A 16812-nucleotide genomic window follows, 5' to 3' on the forward strand; every position below is an offset into this window, starting at 1 on the left:
TAACGTCCCGTCAACAACGAGGTCATTAGAGACGGAGCGCAAGCTCGGGTTAGGGAAGGATTAGGAAGGAAATCGGCCGTGCCCTTTCAAAGGAACCATCCCGGCATTTGCCTGAAACGATTTAGGGAAATCACGGAAAACCTAAATCGGGATGGCCGGAGACGGCATTGAACCGTCGTCCTTCCGAATGCGAGTCCAGTGTGCTAACCACTGCGTCACTTCGCTCGGTCTCTGAGGTGGAGAAACAGATGGTAGTCGCTCGGCACAAGATAAGGACCGTAGGGTGGGTGGTCTAAAACTGCCCAGCCAAAACTGTCCAATAAATCGCGGGTCTGACCTGCAGTGTGAGGTCTTGCATTGTCGTGGAGAAAGACAATTCCGTTTGACAGCAGGCCGCGTCTTTTGTTTTGAATCGGTCTGCGTAGCTTTTTCAGGGTTTGGTGGTATGCTTCTGCATTCATAGTGCTTTCTTGTTACATGAAGTCGACCAACAAAACACCATGACTATCCCAAAACAACGACGCCATGACTTTGCGCTGGGACAGAGTCTGTTTGGCCTTCACGTTTAAAGGCGAGTGTGTGTGTCTCCATTCCACGCTCTGTTGCTTCGATTCGGGCGTGATATGCGAAACCCATGTTTCGGCTCCAGTTACGATCTCACTCAAGAAGCCATCACCTTCTTCGTGATAACGAGCCAAGAACTTCATCGCACACTCAAATCTTTGGTTTCTGTGGTCCTTGTTAGGAGTTTCGGAACCCAATGGGAGCACAGTTTCCTAAACTTAAGGTGTTCAGAAACAATGTTGTACAGCACTGATCTCGTCACGTCATAAAATTGAGTGACCTGTTATTGTGAAGCGCCTGTTCTCACGAATCCGCGCTTCAACTGAAGCCACTAATTCGTCTGTAATCAAAGAAGGGCGACCGGAGCGGTCCTGATCATGGACGTTGTCACGGCCATCTTTGAATTCTCGCACCCGCTTATGCTCTTTGCTTTCACTCAAAACAGTATCACGGTACACTTCGCAAGTTCCTTGCTGACAAAAACCGATTACTGAGCGAACCTCACGTGCGGCGGGCGAGTTGATAATCTTAAACAATTTGAAAGCACAGAACAGAACTGCACAGGGTAGCTACAGAGCTGAAACTGAGCACGGTTGCTCGCGGGGCATGCCGGTACACGACGCATGCGCTCGTTGCGGTATGCGCGCGAACTAATAGTGTCTACAACAAAAAGGACTTTACTTGAAAAACACGCCTCGTACCTGTAGAAACGTACCAAAGACTTATCGACGACACGTCACGCAAAATCGCTGCTGTAATGCATTCCGTAACTAGACCGACATGCTTCTGAGTACGGGGGGGGGGGGGGGGCATAATATTTTGCGTCGTCGTTATGTATGGAGAGTTACAGTGTAACATGAAACCTGGCTGTGCTGCGTCGCCAAAGTCCTCGATCTTTCAGAAGAACCTATTGTGCTGTTTAATCGACAGAAAGGCGACAACGTCCACAAGAAAGAGCTCGATGATGACTCGCCGGCTGCATATTTGCACGTAGCGCTCGAGGCTGCAGTTATCTGAAGGGCAGGCACATGGTATCTGGCCACGGCCGCTTATCTGGCGCTCTGTCGCATCGCCCTCGCTGGAGCGACCGTGTGGCTGCAAGAGAAGGGTGGCCTCTTTCTGCAGTCGAGAGGGGCACTTCTCAAACCGGAAATACCACCCGTGTGAAATGCAGCACTCTTGTTTCGAACACGATATCTTGTCAAGTGTGGATGCAGGTGAAAACGTGGATTCCAACTTGGCTACACTCCCGAAAAGTATACGGCATTGTACAATATCGACGGTAAAAACCAAGATATGATCATATGGAGTACCTTCAGATATGTGCAACCTGCTAGATGAACTTACACTAATCAAACTCATTGCGTCACACTGGACAGCGAATGCTTAACGGAAACAAAAGTAACGTGTGGCATGCCCTACCGAAGCGTGAAAGGACCACTAATGTCCACAATATACAAAAACGATGCATCACATAGGATCAAGAGCACTAGTACAAGATAGTTCTCTGACCATACTGTTATCAACAGGAGAGCTTGATCATAAGGAAATACGACAAGAATTGCGCAATATTTACGCTTTGTGTAATGCATCGCAGCTCTTTTTAAATGTGGACAGATGCAAGGTAGTGACAATAACAAAGAGAAAGAATCCGATGGCATCCGTTTACAAGGCTAGTGCTGAACATGTGGTGCATGTCAAATCACTTGCATATTTACACGTAACACTATAATTTTCATATATATTTTTTAAATACCACGCTGTAAAAATAAAGAATCTATATAGATGTTTTGATGAGAGCACACTAAATAACAAAAGTTGCTGCAGTGAAAAACGTTCACTGGAGATTAAAGACATGAATTAAAATAGGAAAAGAAATGTCCTGGATAATACTATAACCCAAAGCTCATAAACAAGGGTGATGTATACTGCTCTGTTGAAATATTATCTCAACGAAGGTCTTAAAGAATGGATGAAAAAGTGTGAAGGAATGGGACTAGTTATAGACGGGGATTGCTTGTCGAGTTTACTGTACGCCGATGATCAAATAATATTGACTGCAGATGACTCATATAGAATAGAGGAAAAAGAAAATTTTTTCGAAACATACAATAAGGCCAGACTGACAACAATTTTTTCTAAATCAAAATATCTCTCTGTATGATGTAAACAACTAGTCATTATCATAGAGGAAAAAACTACTGAGGTATATCGAAAGCATACACATCAGGGAGCCATAATCTCAGATCGTAGTTCCAGTAAACACGAATTTTAAAAAAAAATGGCTCAAATGGCTCTGAGCACTATGGAACTTAACATCTGTGGTCATCAGTCCCCTAGAACTTAGAACTACTTAAACCTAACTAACCTAAAGACATCACACACATCCATGCCCGAGGCAGGATTCGAAAATGCGACCGTAGCAGCCGCGCGGTTCCGGACTGAGCGCCTAGAACCGCTAGACCACCGCGACCGGCAAAACACGAATTAAAACAGAGAACTATACAAGCTACAAAAGAAATCAATAATTCCACCCTTTGGGCAGATAAAATCAAGAAAAAGATAAAAAGGTTGTTTGAATCAATAATACAAAAGCCTTATTATAGGGAGCAGAATCTGGTAAATAACGATCAAGATAGAAGAAGACTTGAAGCTGTGCAAATGGATTTTTTGAAAAGAAGTTGTACTTTCAAGGTGAGAGAAGATCCCCAATAAAGAAATCAGGAAGCGAATGGAAACGCCAACGTACATTACCATACACGTGGACAAATGGGGCTTAAAATGGTAGGCATGTGATGACACGAAGAGACGAACGATAGCCGAAATATGTAGTATATTGGCAGGCTCCATATAATAAACCAGATGAAGACCCTGTGCAGAAAGGAAAAAATTAACTGGAAGAGGAAATACAACAAAGAAATGGGGCCGCGCGTGGTAGCCGTGCGGTCTATGGGCTCCTTGCCACGGTTCGCGCGGCTCCCCACGTCGGAGGTTTCAGTCCTCCCTCGGGCATGGGTGTGTGTGTGTGTGTGTGTGTGTGTGTGTGTGTGTGTGTGTGTGTCGTCCTTAGCGTAAGTTAGTTTAAGTTAGGTTAAGTAGTGTGTAAGCCTAGGGACCGATGACCCTCGCAGTTTGGTCACACAGAACTTACCGCAATTTTTTTCCAAAGAAATGGGAAAAATGATTTACACAAGGATCGAGAGGCTTGGATACGTATTTGCAAGGCACGGCGTAAGGAGTTATAAATAATTCGCAAAATAAATAAACTAAGAGGCGACATGACACTGGAAGAACGCGTAAAAACCAGTATTAGGGAAGGCGAATGAAGATTTATGGAGCGTAGCACGCGATTTTCTCAGACATGGACATTCTCAGTCCTAGAAGAAAGTGAATATTTAAACAGGTAAGGATCTTCGAAAATGTTCGTTATTGATCTGTCTTTCTAGCTTACAAGCTAATGAGTTTCAGTAAAGATATTGACAAGAAAGAAATAAAAATAAAAGTGGGGAATGCTTTTTGGAATTTCACTGAAAAGTTTTGAGGGATCACATGTCAATCGCCAAGGATCACTCTATTAAAAGGTGTACCTCCCTATCCCGTCATTTACGCTGATAAGCCAAAACATTATGAATACTCGTTGGTCCATTCTTGGAACACAATACATCAGCGATTCTACGTGGCTTGGATTCGACAAGTTTTCGATACTTTTCCACAGTTTTGTGTCACCAGACGTCTACGGATAGTCACGGAATTCCCGCAAATTACAGTTCTGTTGCTTGTGAGCGCGGAGTTGGCGTCTGATAGCGTTCCTGATGCCCTGTTATTAGGGCCAATGTGCTTTTTCTTTCAATCACAGCCACTGTCAGAACTGAAGTTGGAAACTTAAAGACGAAAGTACGCTCCGCATGATGTGCCACTGCCAAATAACTTATATCGATGAAACTTGGACCATACACAGAAATAAATGGCACAGTATAGCAACTGAAAGAAATCCGCAATAAGACGAGTAGAACTGATGTTGAATAATATTGAAGTCACCGGGATTTATGGTAGTCCCCTGGACATTACAAAAGGCGGGACATTGTTCTTAATAGGGTGTATAATCAGCACGGACGGCAGTGCATACTCTGCAACATGCTTCCACGCTGATTGCAGGGTGGGTAAAGAGTTCGTGCGGTAGGGCGTTCCATTCCTCGTCCAGCGCTGATGAAAATTGTTGCTGGATGGTCGTTGGTGCACTGGACGTGCTGCAATACGCAACCCCAATGCATTCCACACGTGCTCGTTGTGATTTAAATAGGGGAACGGGTAGGCCAATCCATTAGGCGAATTATTCTCGTTGCAAAAGCTCCTCCACCTGCGTGTTCGATGCGACCGCGCCTTTTCACTTAATAAAATGAACAGGGCCGTATGCACTCCTGATAAGACGCACACGGGGAAGGAATAGTGTCAGGTGAGTAGGCCCATGCAACATTATGGCTCCCCACACCATAAAACCTGGACAACCCAAACGATCATGTTCCACAGTATTCCTGAGAGCATTACGTGTTCCCCCATAACACTACGCGAAGTTACGTCGAGAATCAGCATTCAGACTGGGTCCACTGTCATCCGAGAAAAGCATGCGATCCTAATCCTCTTTGGTCCAGTCCCTACGCTATTGACTCCATCGTAAACGGTGCCGCCGACGTGCGGGTGTCAACGAAACACAACGTACTGGTCGTCGGGCAAAGACACCACACCCATGTCACTGTGGAGCGTGAGTTCGCTTCCTTGCAGTCTGGTTGCAATTGCAGCCGCTGTTTGACGTGGATCACTTCTCACCTGTTGCACGACTTACTAATGTAGGTGACGTTGGTTGACCACCTCCTCTCCTCCGGGCAGCAATGCCTGTAGGTTCGGAACAGCAACCATGGACATGACTCAGTGTTTTGAGCAATATGAAACTCCTGGACTACACACGCCACACTTCTTCCATTTTCCAGTTTCTCGATGATTCTTCCCCGTGTGAAGTCATATAAATGTTGTCCCTGAGCTACCTTGCAGTGAAGAACACTACCTCAGAGGACGGTAACTGCCCGCTGATTAGTGGTGGGCAGGAAATCGTGTATCTGTTAGAAATCACAGTGATTGAGAAGTAACAGATATCACAGTAACAACTTTACAAAATCTAACTGCGATTTCAGTCACAGTTAGCAGTCGCAAGTAGCATTTCACAATAAACGCCGTGAGCCATCTGTTGGCCGAATTCCATACTGCTTTCTGCGATTTCAGTGACAAATCGCAACTAAGAGTCGCAAGTAGCAACTAAAAAGCGCAGTTAACAGTGCCATCTGTTGGCCAAAGTTCGTACTATGCTCATCTCTGCGACACACTATCGAGTCTAACTGCGATTTTGTGACAAGTCGCAACTAAGAGTCACAAGTAGCAACTAAAAAGCGCAGTTAGCATTGCCATCTGTTGAGCAAAGCTCATACTATGCTATTCGCTACGGAGTCAAACTGCGATTTCCGTGACAAATCGTAACTAAGAGTCACAAGTAGTAATTAAAAAGCGCAGTTAACATTCTTTTCCTAGTGCCATCTGTTGAACGACGTACGTACTTCGTTTCATTAGTGATACAAGTCCATTTTTGTTCATTTTGAGATACGGAGTCGTAAAGTGAAATGAGCGCTGAAAAATCTACAGTTGAGATACCAGAAATATTCAAGCATATGGCTTCTTGCTAGAAATGAACCTTTATTAATGTTTGGATCATTAATTTCAGAAGCATTATAGCCAGAAAAGTGGAGGTAATGGACTTGTACCACTATTGAAATAAGCCCTTCACATTATAAGACGACATGCACATTCAGCATCAGTTATGATTGGTCAAACACAGCTGTGACTCTGAATGTATTATATTAATAAGAAGCAACGTTGCCTTTTTCTCCTGAAAATATCAAGTAACGTAAAAAATGTGATTCTGCTTCCAATATGACAATTTTGGTTAATACTCCACATGTCTACAGGACTTTGCAATGTTAACACAGCAGAACTCAGACATCTGTATAAGTGTAGTGAAATGAAAACAGCATTACTGAGTCATATGAATGCCTCACTTTTATTCCGGCACAGTTCAAGACTCGGGATAAAAGTTTTGGCCCTGGCGTTCTACATGGCAACTTCACACACACGAACTTTTTGCCGACACTACAACCACCTACATAAGTAAGCTTTTCCTGTGTTACTTTCAAGTACTGCACTTAAGCTATTCCTGATTTAACTGGAAGATCTGTACTTCCCACTTTCACATCAACAGCCTCAAAATGCATATTCTATACCTCGGGCTATGTTACAGGTCAGTGTCACACCAAGATTGTGGAGGGAGGGGGGGGGGGGGGGGCGGCATGTCACTCTTCAACTAGTGTTTACCAGTAAATATGTGGCGGAAAATTACGGGTATAGTACGGGTTAAACATGTGGAAAATGAGATTTTCATAATTCAATCACTGTATTTAACATTTATTATTCCTTTAAAATCGCGTAACAACTTCAATAAAACACAGTTTAATCACTCATCTGCACACTTATTTCACAATTATGTCACTTTTAAACTGCAAATCCTCTAAGAGCTGTCTTGAATCTTCACGAGTCTCTCTCAATAGCCTTGATGTGGATAGATACGTACAGCAAGCAGTAATCAAGAGTCAAAACTGTGTCTGCAAAATCACAAGGATTATTAAACAATTTTTGCTGTCACTAATTACAAGCAATATAATTGACAGAGTAGATTGCTAATATTTGCTGTAATGAAAGCCACTCAATGGGGTATATTTCACATTTGCAAGAACGATCTCACTGAAGTAATTAAGTCCATCGAAACACTTAGAAACTAACCTCTCGTCTGACGAAAACGGTCTAAAGATGCAGTGGCAATTTCTCCAGCTCTGTTGACAATGATATTTTGAGTTATCAATTTACTGAGTGACTGAAATGTAGTTCGGGTACCTGTGAACATAACAATATGTTAGAATTCATTTTCTAAACACGAACTATTACGCTACTGTATGGCTACTTACATATTAATTACACTATTAATATTTTCACAGTTGTTTCTTTAATACATAATTAAAGCCAACGGAAGAACAAACGTAAAACTTACTTACCAATGACAGATTTCTTGAGATGCAATTTTCTATGTGGGCAGATGTAACTTTCTCATACGGTGGTAAGTCGCAGAAATCGCAGAAGTCACAGAAATCGCAGAAGTAGCAGAAGTCACAGAAATCGCAGAAGTAGCAGAAGTCACAGAAATCGCAGAAGTAGCAGAAATCGCAGAAGTAGCAGAAGTCACAGAAATCGCGGAAGTATCAGAAATCGCAGAAATAGCAGTGGCGGAGGGATACGCGACCTACGTTCCTTAACTGCGACAAATCACAGTTAAGAATAGCAGATACTGAAAAGCAGCATTCACAGAAATCACTGATATCGGAAAATCGCAGTTTAGTCCATCACTACCGCTGATTAACACACGCTGTCGTTTTACGTTCCTCCGGCTTCATCGTGTTGAGGGTCCAGCCCCATTTGACGCTACAGTCACGCTGAGCACACGCCTTGAGACATCCAACTTTCTGTGCACGATTGGGAGACCTCCGGCAACATGCTACCTCACTTTCACTTGTTTCCGCCGAGTAGTTAATACGCTGTGTTACTTTATGTAGCCCGTCCTTAAGTTTTGCATAGCAGTGTTTATCGCTGAGGTCAGTCGACTTTCTGTTCTCTGGTGTTAAACAACATGCATTGTGAATTGCAGCAGTCACTGTAGAGATAAACAGCGCACTTGCTGGTGGTGATTTGTGGCGTTTCCTTATCTGTGGAAACCAATACGCAATAAACGTTTCAACACTTCGAAGTAAGTCGTTAATCCTTCTGTCGTGACGGCCGGTGCTACAGCGGGGAATACTGTCCAACTTTTCAGAAACTACTCGAAAGGAAAATGTGGCACCGGGCAGCACCGACAGGCTCCGTCCTATTTAACACCTCGCCCAGGTCTTTTTCCGTAACACAACACTACGAGCGTCTAATTTTATCTCTTTGTGGAATTTCATAGCAAGCACACATTTATAAAGTTGGTTTCCAGCCATACAGTGGTTTTATTATTCAGTGCGGTAAACAGCTAACGATTGCTGTGCAGCGCGAAGTTCTGATGCTTCTAAGTCCCGCTTTGAAGTCCTTCACATACCAACGAACTCATGGCAAGCAAATCACTGACTGAGACTGCAGCAGTTCACATTGATCACGGACTGAAATTGTAGTAGTTCACACATCTAGCATTTCATATAATGACTTTTTTCAGATTTCGACCAGCAAGCACTAGAGTCAGCCGCCCTGAAAACTGCATACTCTTTTTGATATTTAGACGATATTTTTGTTTTTGATCACATGGCAGTGAGAATTTAAGCAGTGTTTTAGAAGACCTGATTCAATCCACTCGAATATTCGCTTCACTACGGCGGTGGAAAAGGATGGCTGTCTTTCCTTCCCTGTGTGAAGGCTGATGGTACGTTGGGATATACCGTTTATAGGAAGCCAACGCACATTGAGTTGTATCTCCAGGTTGATAACTGTCACCATCTGGCTTAGTGTGAAGGGGTACTTCGTACTGGTTCTCAGGACCCACGTGTATCTCAGACCAAGAAAGTTTGTCAGTTGATTAGTCCACCTCCAATCCACCTATTATTATAATGAGGGACAGATCCGACTCGCGTTCTGCTATCGATCAACCGTTGCTCGAGTGTGTGATGAAACAGCGGGGTGGCAGCTAAGTCTACGGCCTTTTGGCCTTAAACCGGTAGAATTTCCAACAGGCATGGACGTACTCTACGGAAACGCGGTGCTGAATGTCTTTTTCGACCACCATCTAATATCAGAAACCTTTTAGGGTCGGTAAAGCATGATATTGGTTTTCGTAAGGCTGATGTCTGCCGCGTCCTACGCAGCCGTGAGATGTCATACACTGGTCAGACCATCAGGACCTTGGAAGATCGGTGAACAGGGCGTGTCACACGCACTTAAAACAGCCGAGCAAACCTGCTATTGCCTTGGCACGGGTCATCCCATGGAATGTAAGAGCACTGAGATTCCCGCGCGGACTTCCAGCTACTGGGAAAATGTTATTAAGAATACAATACATATTAAACTTGTAAGTGAACTTCGTGTGTGTGTGTGTGTGAGTGTGTGTGTGTGTGTGTGTGTGTGTGCGTGTGGACGTATTTGGTTCTTGGTCGGCATAGCCACCCCCCCCCCCCCCTCCCCTTACCTAAAGTTTAAATTTCCCCGCACAGTGGTCCCTCGTTGTTTGATGCCTTTAAAACGACGGAGTGTTGACCTGTCGATGTATCGGCAGCCTGTAAAACGCATACGACTACATTTCCGGAAGTTGTTTGAACTTTATTCATATTTGACTCACGGCTTTGCAACCAATCAGTCAGATCAACAAGATGTTTAGAAATTACAGTTAGAAATCACTGACTGAGACTGCAGCAGTTCACATCGACCACAGACTGAAATTGTAGAAGTTCACACATCTAGCATATCATATAATGACATGCACAGATGGTCACACGGGCCATCCTGTCACCGTACTTAAAAAGTCAGATGCTTGTGCTGTTTCAGGGGGACAATGGCTATGCACACAGTTAATCACGTTGGCCAACGCGCATTTTAAAATGTTAATCTCCCTTGGCCAAGCGGGGTCAGGGATTTTCACCTGCCTCGAGATGACTGGGTGTTTGTGTTGTCATCATTTCATCATCATTCATGAAAGTGTCGAGATTGGACTGAGCAAATGGTTAGACCTACTATTCATTTTTATATACACATATAAGCATTATACATTATTCATTTCTAGCATTATTCAGTATACCTAGTAATGGACAATATTTAAAAGCGATACCCTCGATCGAGACAGAACTCAAACCCCCTACCTCCGTTTTTAAGGCAGCAATGATATGCCGAGACATATCTGCCTCATTCGGCGCCATCATGCTCCTCTGTTTTCCAGAGTACTGTCTCACGATTTTCCCAACATACTTCCACGATTTGCAAATCGCGGCGTACTTATTCACAATGTGCACCTTATCATCGGAAATACGGCGTAGACAATAAACGGAAAAACAAATGCAGGTCCGTAAGCAACTGTACTGTTGAATTCGCAAGAGCGAGAGAATACTACGGGTAATGAGAGTTACGGCATATGCGAGAATAATATTACATGCATCTTATATGATTCGGTTACGACAGCAGTGGAAGATGAAACACGATCACTATGTTACTAAAAACTGTAGACAATCCAGGAATGACCTCGACGAACACAACTAGTGCAATAAACTGAATATCATCAAGATGTTTCGTAAGCTTCTAGGAGGCTCGGCGACCTGCCAGAGGAATAAGAACGAAGAACATTCCTGAGCGTCCCATCACGACGAGGTCATAAGAGACGGAATGCTTGCTGGAATTTTTTACCAATGGGGCAGGGAATCGGCCGTACCCTTTTAGAGAAACCCTCCCGGCATTCGTTTTAAGAAATCTGTATCGTCGTCCTCCCGGAAACGATTCCAGCGTCTTACCATTGGGCCACTTCACTGGGTATCGGAGAAATGTATCCACACATTACAAGTTATCTATCAGTTCAGATGCGTATTAGTGGTGGTGTCGGTAGTTTAAGGAAGCTGTGTGCGTACATATTCACTCCTGGAGCGTCGCATCTACCAAGGTGATATTGCAGATCCCTCAGAGACAGCTATAAAAAGTAGGATGAGTTTTGGATCCAGAGTGGATAATTAGGAACCGTTTTCTGGAAGTTGTACTACGAGCAAGGATGCTACTCGCCAGGCAGTCTCTCCCTTCACGCGCCTTCTAAGATGTACAGAGAGACATAGTTAGAAGGATTAATGCCCGTATGTTTAGGGATGAGAGAAGACCTGCCCTGTCAAGTGGCATTTGCAGTCTTTATCACTAGATTGGGATACACTGGAGTGCTTCAGGCACGAACGTTCAGGGCTAGGTTCAGGCACTAATATGCAGATGATCATAGACTACTATGACAGAAAAAGTCTGGTGTTTGTTGTGGAAATAATAGAAAATGCAGAATGCATCCACAGATGATCACACGGGCCATCCTGTCACCGTACTTAAAAAGTCAGATGCTTGTGCTGTTTCAGGGGGACAATGGCTATGCACACAGTTAATCACGTTGGCCAACGCGCATTTTAAAATGTTAATCTCCCTTGGCCAAGCGGGGTCAGGGATTTTCACCTGCCTCGAGATGACTGGGTGTTTGTGTTGTCCTCATCATTTCATCATCATTCATGAAAGTGTCGAGACTGGACTGAGCAAAGGTTGGGAATTTGTACGGGTGCTGATAACCGCGCAGTTGAGCGCCCCACGAACCAAACATCATCATCATCATCATGACTTGACCAACACGATCACTACACCTGACCCTTCCTTAATGGTGGGGACAAAATGGTCCAGCGCTACCATCAGTAGCCCTTAACCAATCGCGTGAACACGCGAATTAAGTGAGGAATACTATGTCCCAACATAAAATCCAATACGTCGTAATCGTTATCGTAGATACTTCCATGAGTTGTAGTTAGAGGAGGCTATACTAGATATTGAAAACGTCGTCCAAAAATATCTGTCCATAAGTGATTCCTATGGCGTATATTTTAAAACCTGTATATCCTGAATGAACCTTTTGTCATTTGGGATCACTCATTCGGGGTATTTACTTTTCATATTCTGCTTGATACTGGAATGGTCTTACGTGGCGTACGCAATATTTCACGGACATCAAGTAACACGACTAGCATCCCTTGCCGCCGCTCTGGTGCGATTCTTTCAGCAGTGTTTCGAGTTGGCTTTTGCAACCATAGATATACTCCTCTCCCACTTTTTCCGATGTCACGCAATGAATTCTGTTATGTCTTTTGTTACTATTTTGAAATCAGTGTCTTTGGGAGCCGAAGGAATAAAATCATGCATGCACACACACACACACACACACACACACACACATACACACACAGTGTCGGGTGAGTATGCTCGCACGTGAGTGGAAATGTACTTATATATTCCCTTCATGAAGTACATTATAATCGTGTTGGCGACAGTCGTGACTGCTGTATTTGAAGGGAAAAAACTGTAAGAAAAACAATAACGTTAATGATAAAAAAATTGTTCCGATTAAACATGATAATATCTGATACAACTGAACATGTAAAGAGTTATAATGATTACGTTCAACATTAAAAAATATATACATTTTATCTTCGACATGATAACTAGAGAGAAAATAGTAGATTTACTAATTGCGGGACATAGAATAGTACATCCGGTATTATAAGAAGCATTTCATCGGCCAGATGAAGATAAATTTTGTGATGCGCCTCTAGAGAAATAACATTACAGTCTGCCGCTAATGGACGGTAGTTAGACAAACTGGAGGAGGTAGCATCTTCACAAGAAACAAGGAGAAACAGCGTTCGTTGCTACATTTTCAAAACGAGTTTATTACGGTATATTCTGATGAACTCCTGCTCTACTAATTAGCCCTGTTCACACAATATACATTACAGCGGTGCTCTATTATGTCCGCAAAATGGGGAAGTGAAACTGCACGTTTTTGAGGTACCTGCGGTTACCACAGAATGTGTGGTTACTGAGGTGGATCTGCACTTGGCGGGATCTTTGGGATCCTGGGGAGTTGGGTGGAGGTCAAGGAAGGTAATGACGTCGGAATAATGGAGCAGATGGTTCTATTAGGAATTCTACAATAATTAAAAACTGTAATTATGTCTATTATTAAGGTAATAATGTCGACCTGTCACTTTACGTTTTCTTAAACCCGTACTGAAAGAGTGCAGTCTATACTTTTATGCATTACTATGGATTCTTTATGTATTCGTATATCACCTATAAAAACAAAAGTTGTTACAATATTTTTATTACATTACACAGGTTAATAACATAGTTTTATTGATGACTTTCTAACCATTATCAGACGAATCCAGTCAATGTATTACTTTCTCGCTTTTGATACGTATATTAACACCATCCTAAGTTAATGACACCGAATGATATTTAACGACAATGAGACCTCTGTTGTGCATATTGGTACGGCCATTTTATAACTTTACAACACTAAGCGTATTTTATATGACAAACATACAATGCTGCACTATTTTGATGGATCTGACACTGACCGTCTGAAACGGTTGAAACAGAACACGTCGTAGGAATTTTCTGTAGAGAGGAATGGTAAAAGCAACAGACCTGCAGCTAGATTTGGACGGAAATGGCGTTGCCGCACATCGGAGCTGTGGATCTGCAGGTATCCGGATCGCCGCCTCCCTGTAATCAGAAAATAGATCTGCATCAGTAAACAGACTTGTAAAAACACAATATTATTTCATTTGCTAAATGGGACTCTTTTTCCACTAACGCATGCAGCTCCAGTTTGCTGTATGAATAATTAGTAACACTGTGTTATAGACTTTACTGGAAAATACAATATGAAGGCCAGCACTACTTATTTGTGGGCTGCCATGGAACCATGTTAATTCGTGGCAGTGTGTTACAGCACAAAGTATAGTATATAATACATACAAAGGATTAGCCAGAATGTGAAGTTTCAGTTCATTATTTATCCGTTAAACTACTACCAGTATTTTTGGACAAGATAAATAACGCTTATTAGCTGTGATTATAGTTTCGATGATTTCTTTTTTTCAAGCGAACCTATCGAATGGCGCGCACGCATACAGTGATGAGCCTAAACATTATGACCACCGCCCACCGCGAGACTGAATGCCTCCTGATAGTCTTGCGGGCACGTGACGCCGTAAGGGAAGAATGTAAGTGGAAGAGAGACGAATGGGCAGTCATTATAGCGAAGTTACGGGCCGCAAATGCGCAAATCTGCTAGATGGAGCAGCTGCACACTTTTCTGTGCAAGCACGTGGCGTACTCAGCGACACATAACCAAGGCGTTGGATCGGAGGGGAAGTCCAATGGAATGGACACTTTTCTCCTCTTCTAAGTCGCCGCGTTTCTGTTGCGGCGTATCAAAAACCTCGTGCACGTGACAACTGTTCCGGACGAAGAATAGTTCCTCGCCAGGGTGCTTGCCTGATGTCCTAGGTAACTTGACAGAGTGCGTCAGAATTTTCTGCGATGATGCTGTGCCTGTAGTGAAAGCGGTCGACCCAATTTTGAAACACAATTGCTGAATTTAAGGAGCATGTGTTTTGGTGTCTTCGTCGTTCCTGACATTCTGAAACTTTCATTGGCTTATGGTCGTTTCCAAGACCACAATTTCGTATTCCAAAGTAAATACAATACTGGCCATAAAAATTGCTACACCACGAAGATGACGCGCTACAGACGCGAAATTTAAGCGACAGGAAGAAGATGCTGTGATATGCAAATGATTAGCTTTTCAGAGCATTCACACAAAGATGGCGTCGGTGGCGACACCTAAAACGTGCTGACATGAGGAAAGTTTCCAACCGATTTCTCATACACAAACAGCGGTTGACCGGCGTACCATCACGTTTCCGATTTTGATAAAGGTCGGATTGTAGCCTACCGCGATTGCCGTTTATCGTATCGCGATATTGCTGCTCGCGCTGGTCGAGATCCAGTGACTGTTAGCAGAATATGGAATCGGTGGGTTCAGGGGGGTAATACGGAACGCCGTGCTGGATCCCAAATGTTCGGCTGCTGCCCTGGCCAGCATATTCTCCAGATCTCTCACCAATTGAAAATGTCTGGTCAATGGTGGCCGAGCAACTGGCACCTCACAATACTCCAGTCACTACTCTTGATGAACTGTGGCATCCTGTTGAAGCTGCATTGGCAGCTGTACCTGTACACGCTATCCGAGCTCTGTTTGAGTCAATGCCCAGGCGTATGAAGGCCGTTATTACGGCCAGAGGTGGTTGTTTTGGGTACTGATTTCACAGGATCTGTGCACCCAGATTGCGTGAAAATGTAATCACATTTCAGTTTTAGTGTAATATATTTGTCCAATGAATACCCGTTTATCATCTGCATTTCTTCTTGGTGTAACAATTTTAACGGCCAGTAGGGTATGTTTCGATTCCTCTCTCAGCTCCATCAATCTGTGAGTAATCTTCTGAATGACCCACTATTGGCAACTATAAGCGGGCCGGCCGCGGTGGCCGTGCGGTTCTAGCGCTGCAGTCGGGAACCGCGGGGCTGCTACGGTCGCAAGTTCGAATCCTGCCTTGGGCATGGATGTGTGTGATGTCCTTAGGTTAGTTAGGTTTAAGTAGTTCTAAGTTCTAGGGGACTGATGACCTAAGATGTTAAGTCCCATAGCGCTCAGAGCCATTTGAACCATTTTTTGAACTATAAGCGGTATTTATCACTTTCAATAATATTACGTGGTCTGCGGACCTTTATTTCATAAAATAGCCAGAATTCATTAAATACAGTCAAGAGGTTCAGAAAAATGCCAGTATGACCCTGTACAATTCTCCCTTCAGAAAGCCTCCAGATATTATGTCGTCGTCGTCATGTGCCCCTACGGTTTAAACAGCGAGGCAATTTCCAGAGACGACGTACAAATCAGTCTGACTGCAGCTACCGACGATTAGCGGTGGCACTCGAGCACCGGTCCGGGTTAAGTGTCTGGCGAATTCAAGTAGCGAGCTCCCGCCGGATTACACACGCTGCCTGTTTGCCGGGATTATGCAGCCCGAATTTCTGCTTAATGCTCTCAAGGCGGATTACGTTCAGCGAGCAGGCTGCAGACTTCCGGCGCCACTGGCAGCAAATCCGTCTTCACACGGGACGCCTTTGCCAAAGTAGCACGTGCGCTGCGTCTACGGGCACAAGTCAGCTCTCGCTACTGTCACTGTTTGCGGTTATAGCCAGTTTCGTGCTTCACGAGTCTGTAAGAGGCAGTACTTGTTACAGTGCTCGTGTTCTGAGAATGCGTTTGCGCTTTGCAAATACACTACTACCCATTAAAATTGCTACACCACGAAGATGACGTGCTACAGACGCGAAATTTAAGGAACAGGAAGAAGATGCGGTGATATGCAAATGATTAGCTTTTCAGAGCATTCACACAAGGTTGGCGCCAGTGGCGACACCTACAACGTGCTGACATGAGGAAAGTTTCCAACCGATTTCTCATACACAAACAGTAGTTGACCGGCGTTGTCTGCTGAA

General features: G+C 43.8%; 1 protein-coding gene across 1 annotated transcript in view; it reads right to left on the bottom strand.

The window, feature by feature from the left end:
• Window positions 1-16812, bottom strand: part of LOC126299157 (protein suppressor 2 of zeste-like) — a 443886-nt gene that overhangs the window by 282437 nt on the left and 144637 nt on the right. Inside the window, exon 2 of the mRNA XM_049990922.1 lies at window positions 13885-13962. The gene's annotated coding sequence lies outside the window, so the exon portion shown is untranslated. The remainder of the gene's footprint in view (window positions 1-13884; window positions 13963-16812) is intronic.

Source organism: Schistocerca gregaria, chromosome X (genome assembly GCF_023897955.1).
Source record: "Schistocerca gregaria isolate iqSchGreg1 chromosome X, iqSchGreg1.2, whole genome shotgun sequence".
Taxonomy (NCBI): Eukaryota; Metazoa; Arthropoda; class Insecta; order Orthoptera; family Acrididae; genus Schistocerca; species Schistocerca gregaria.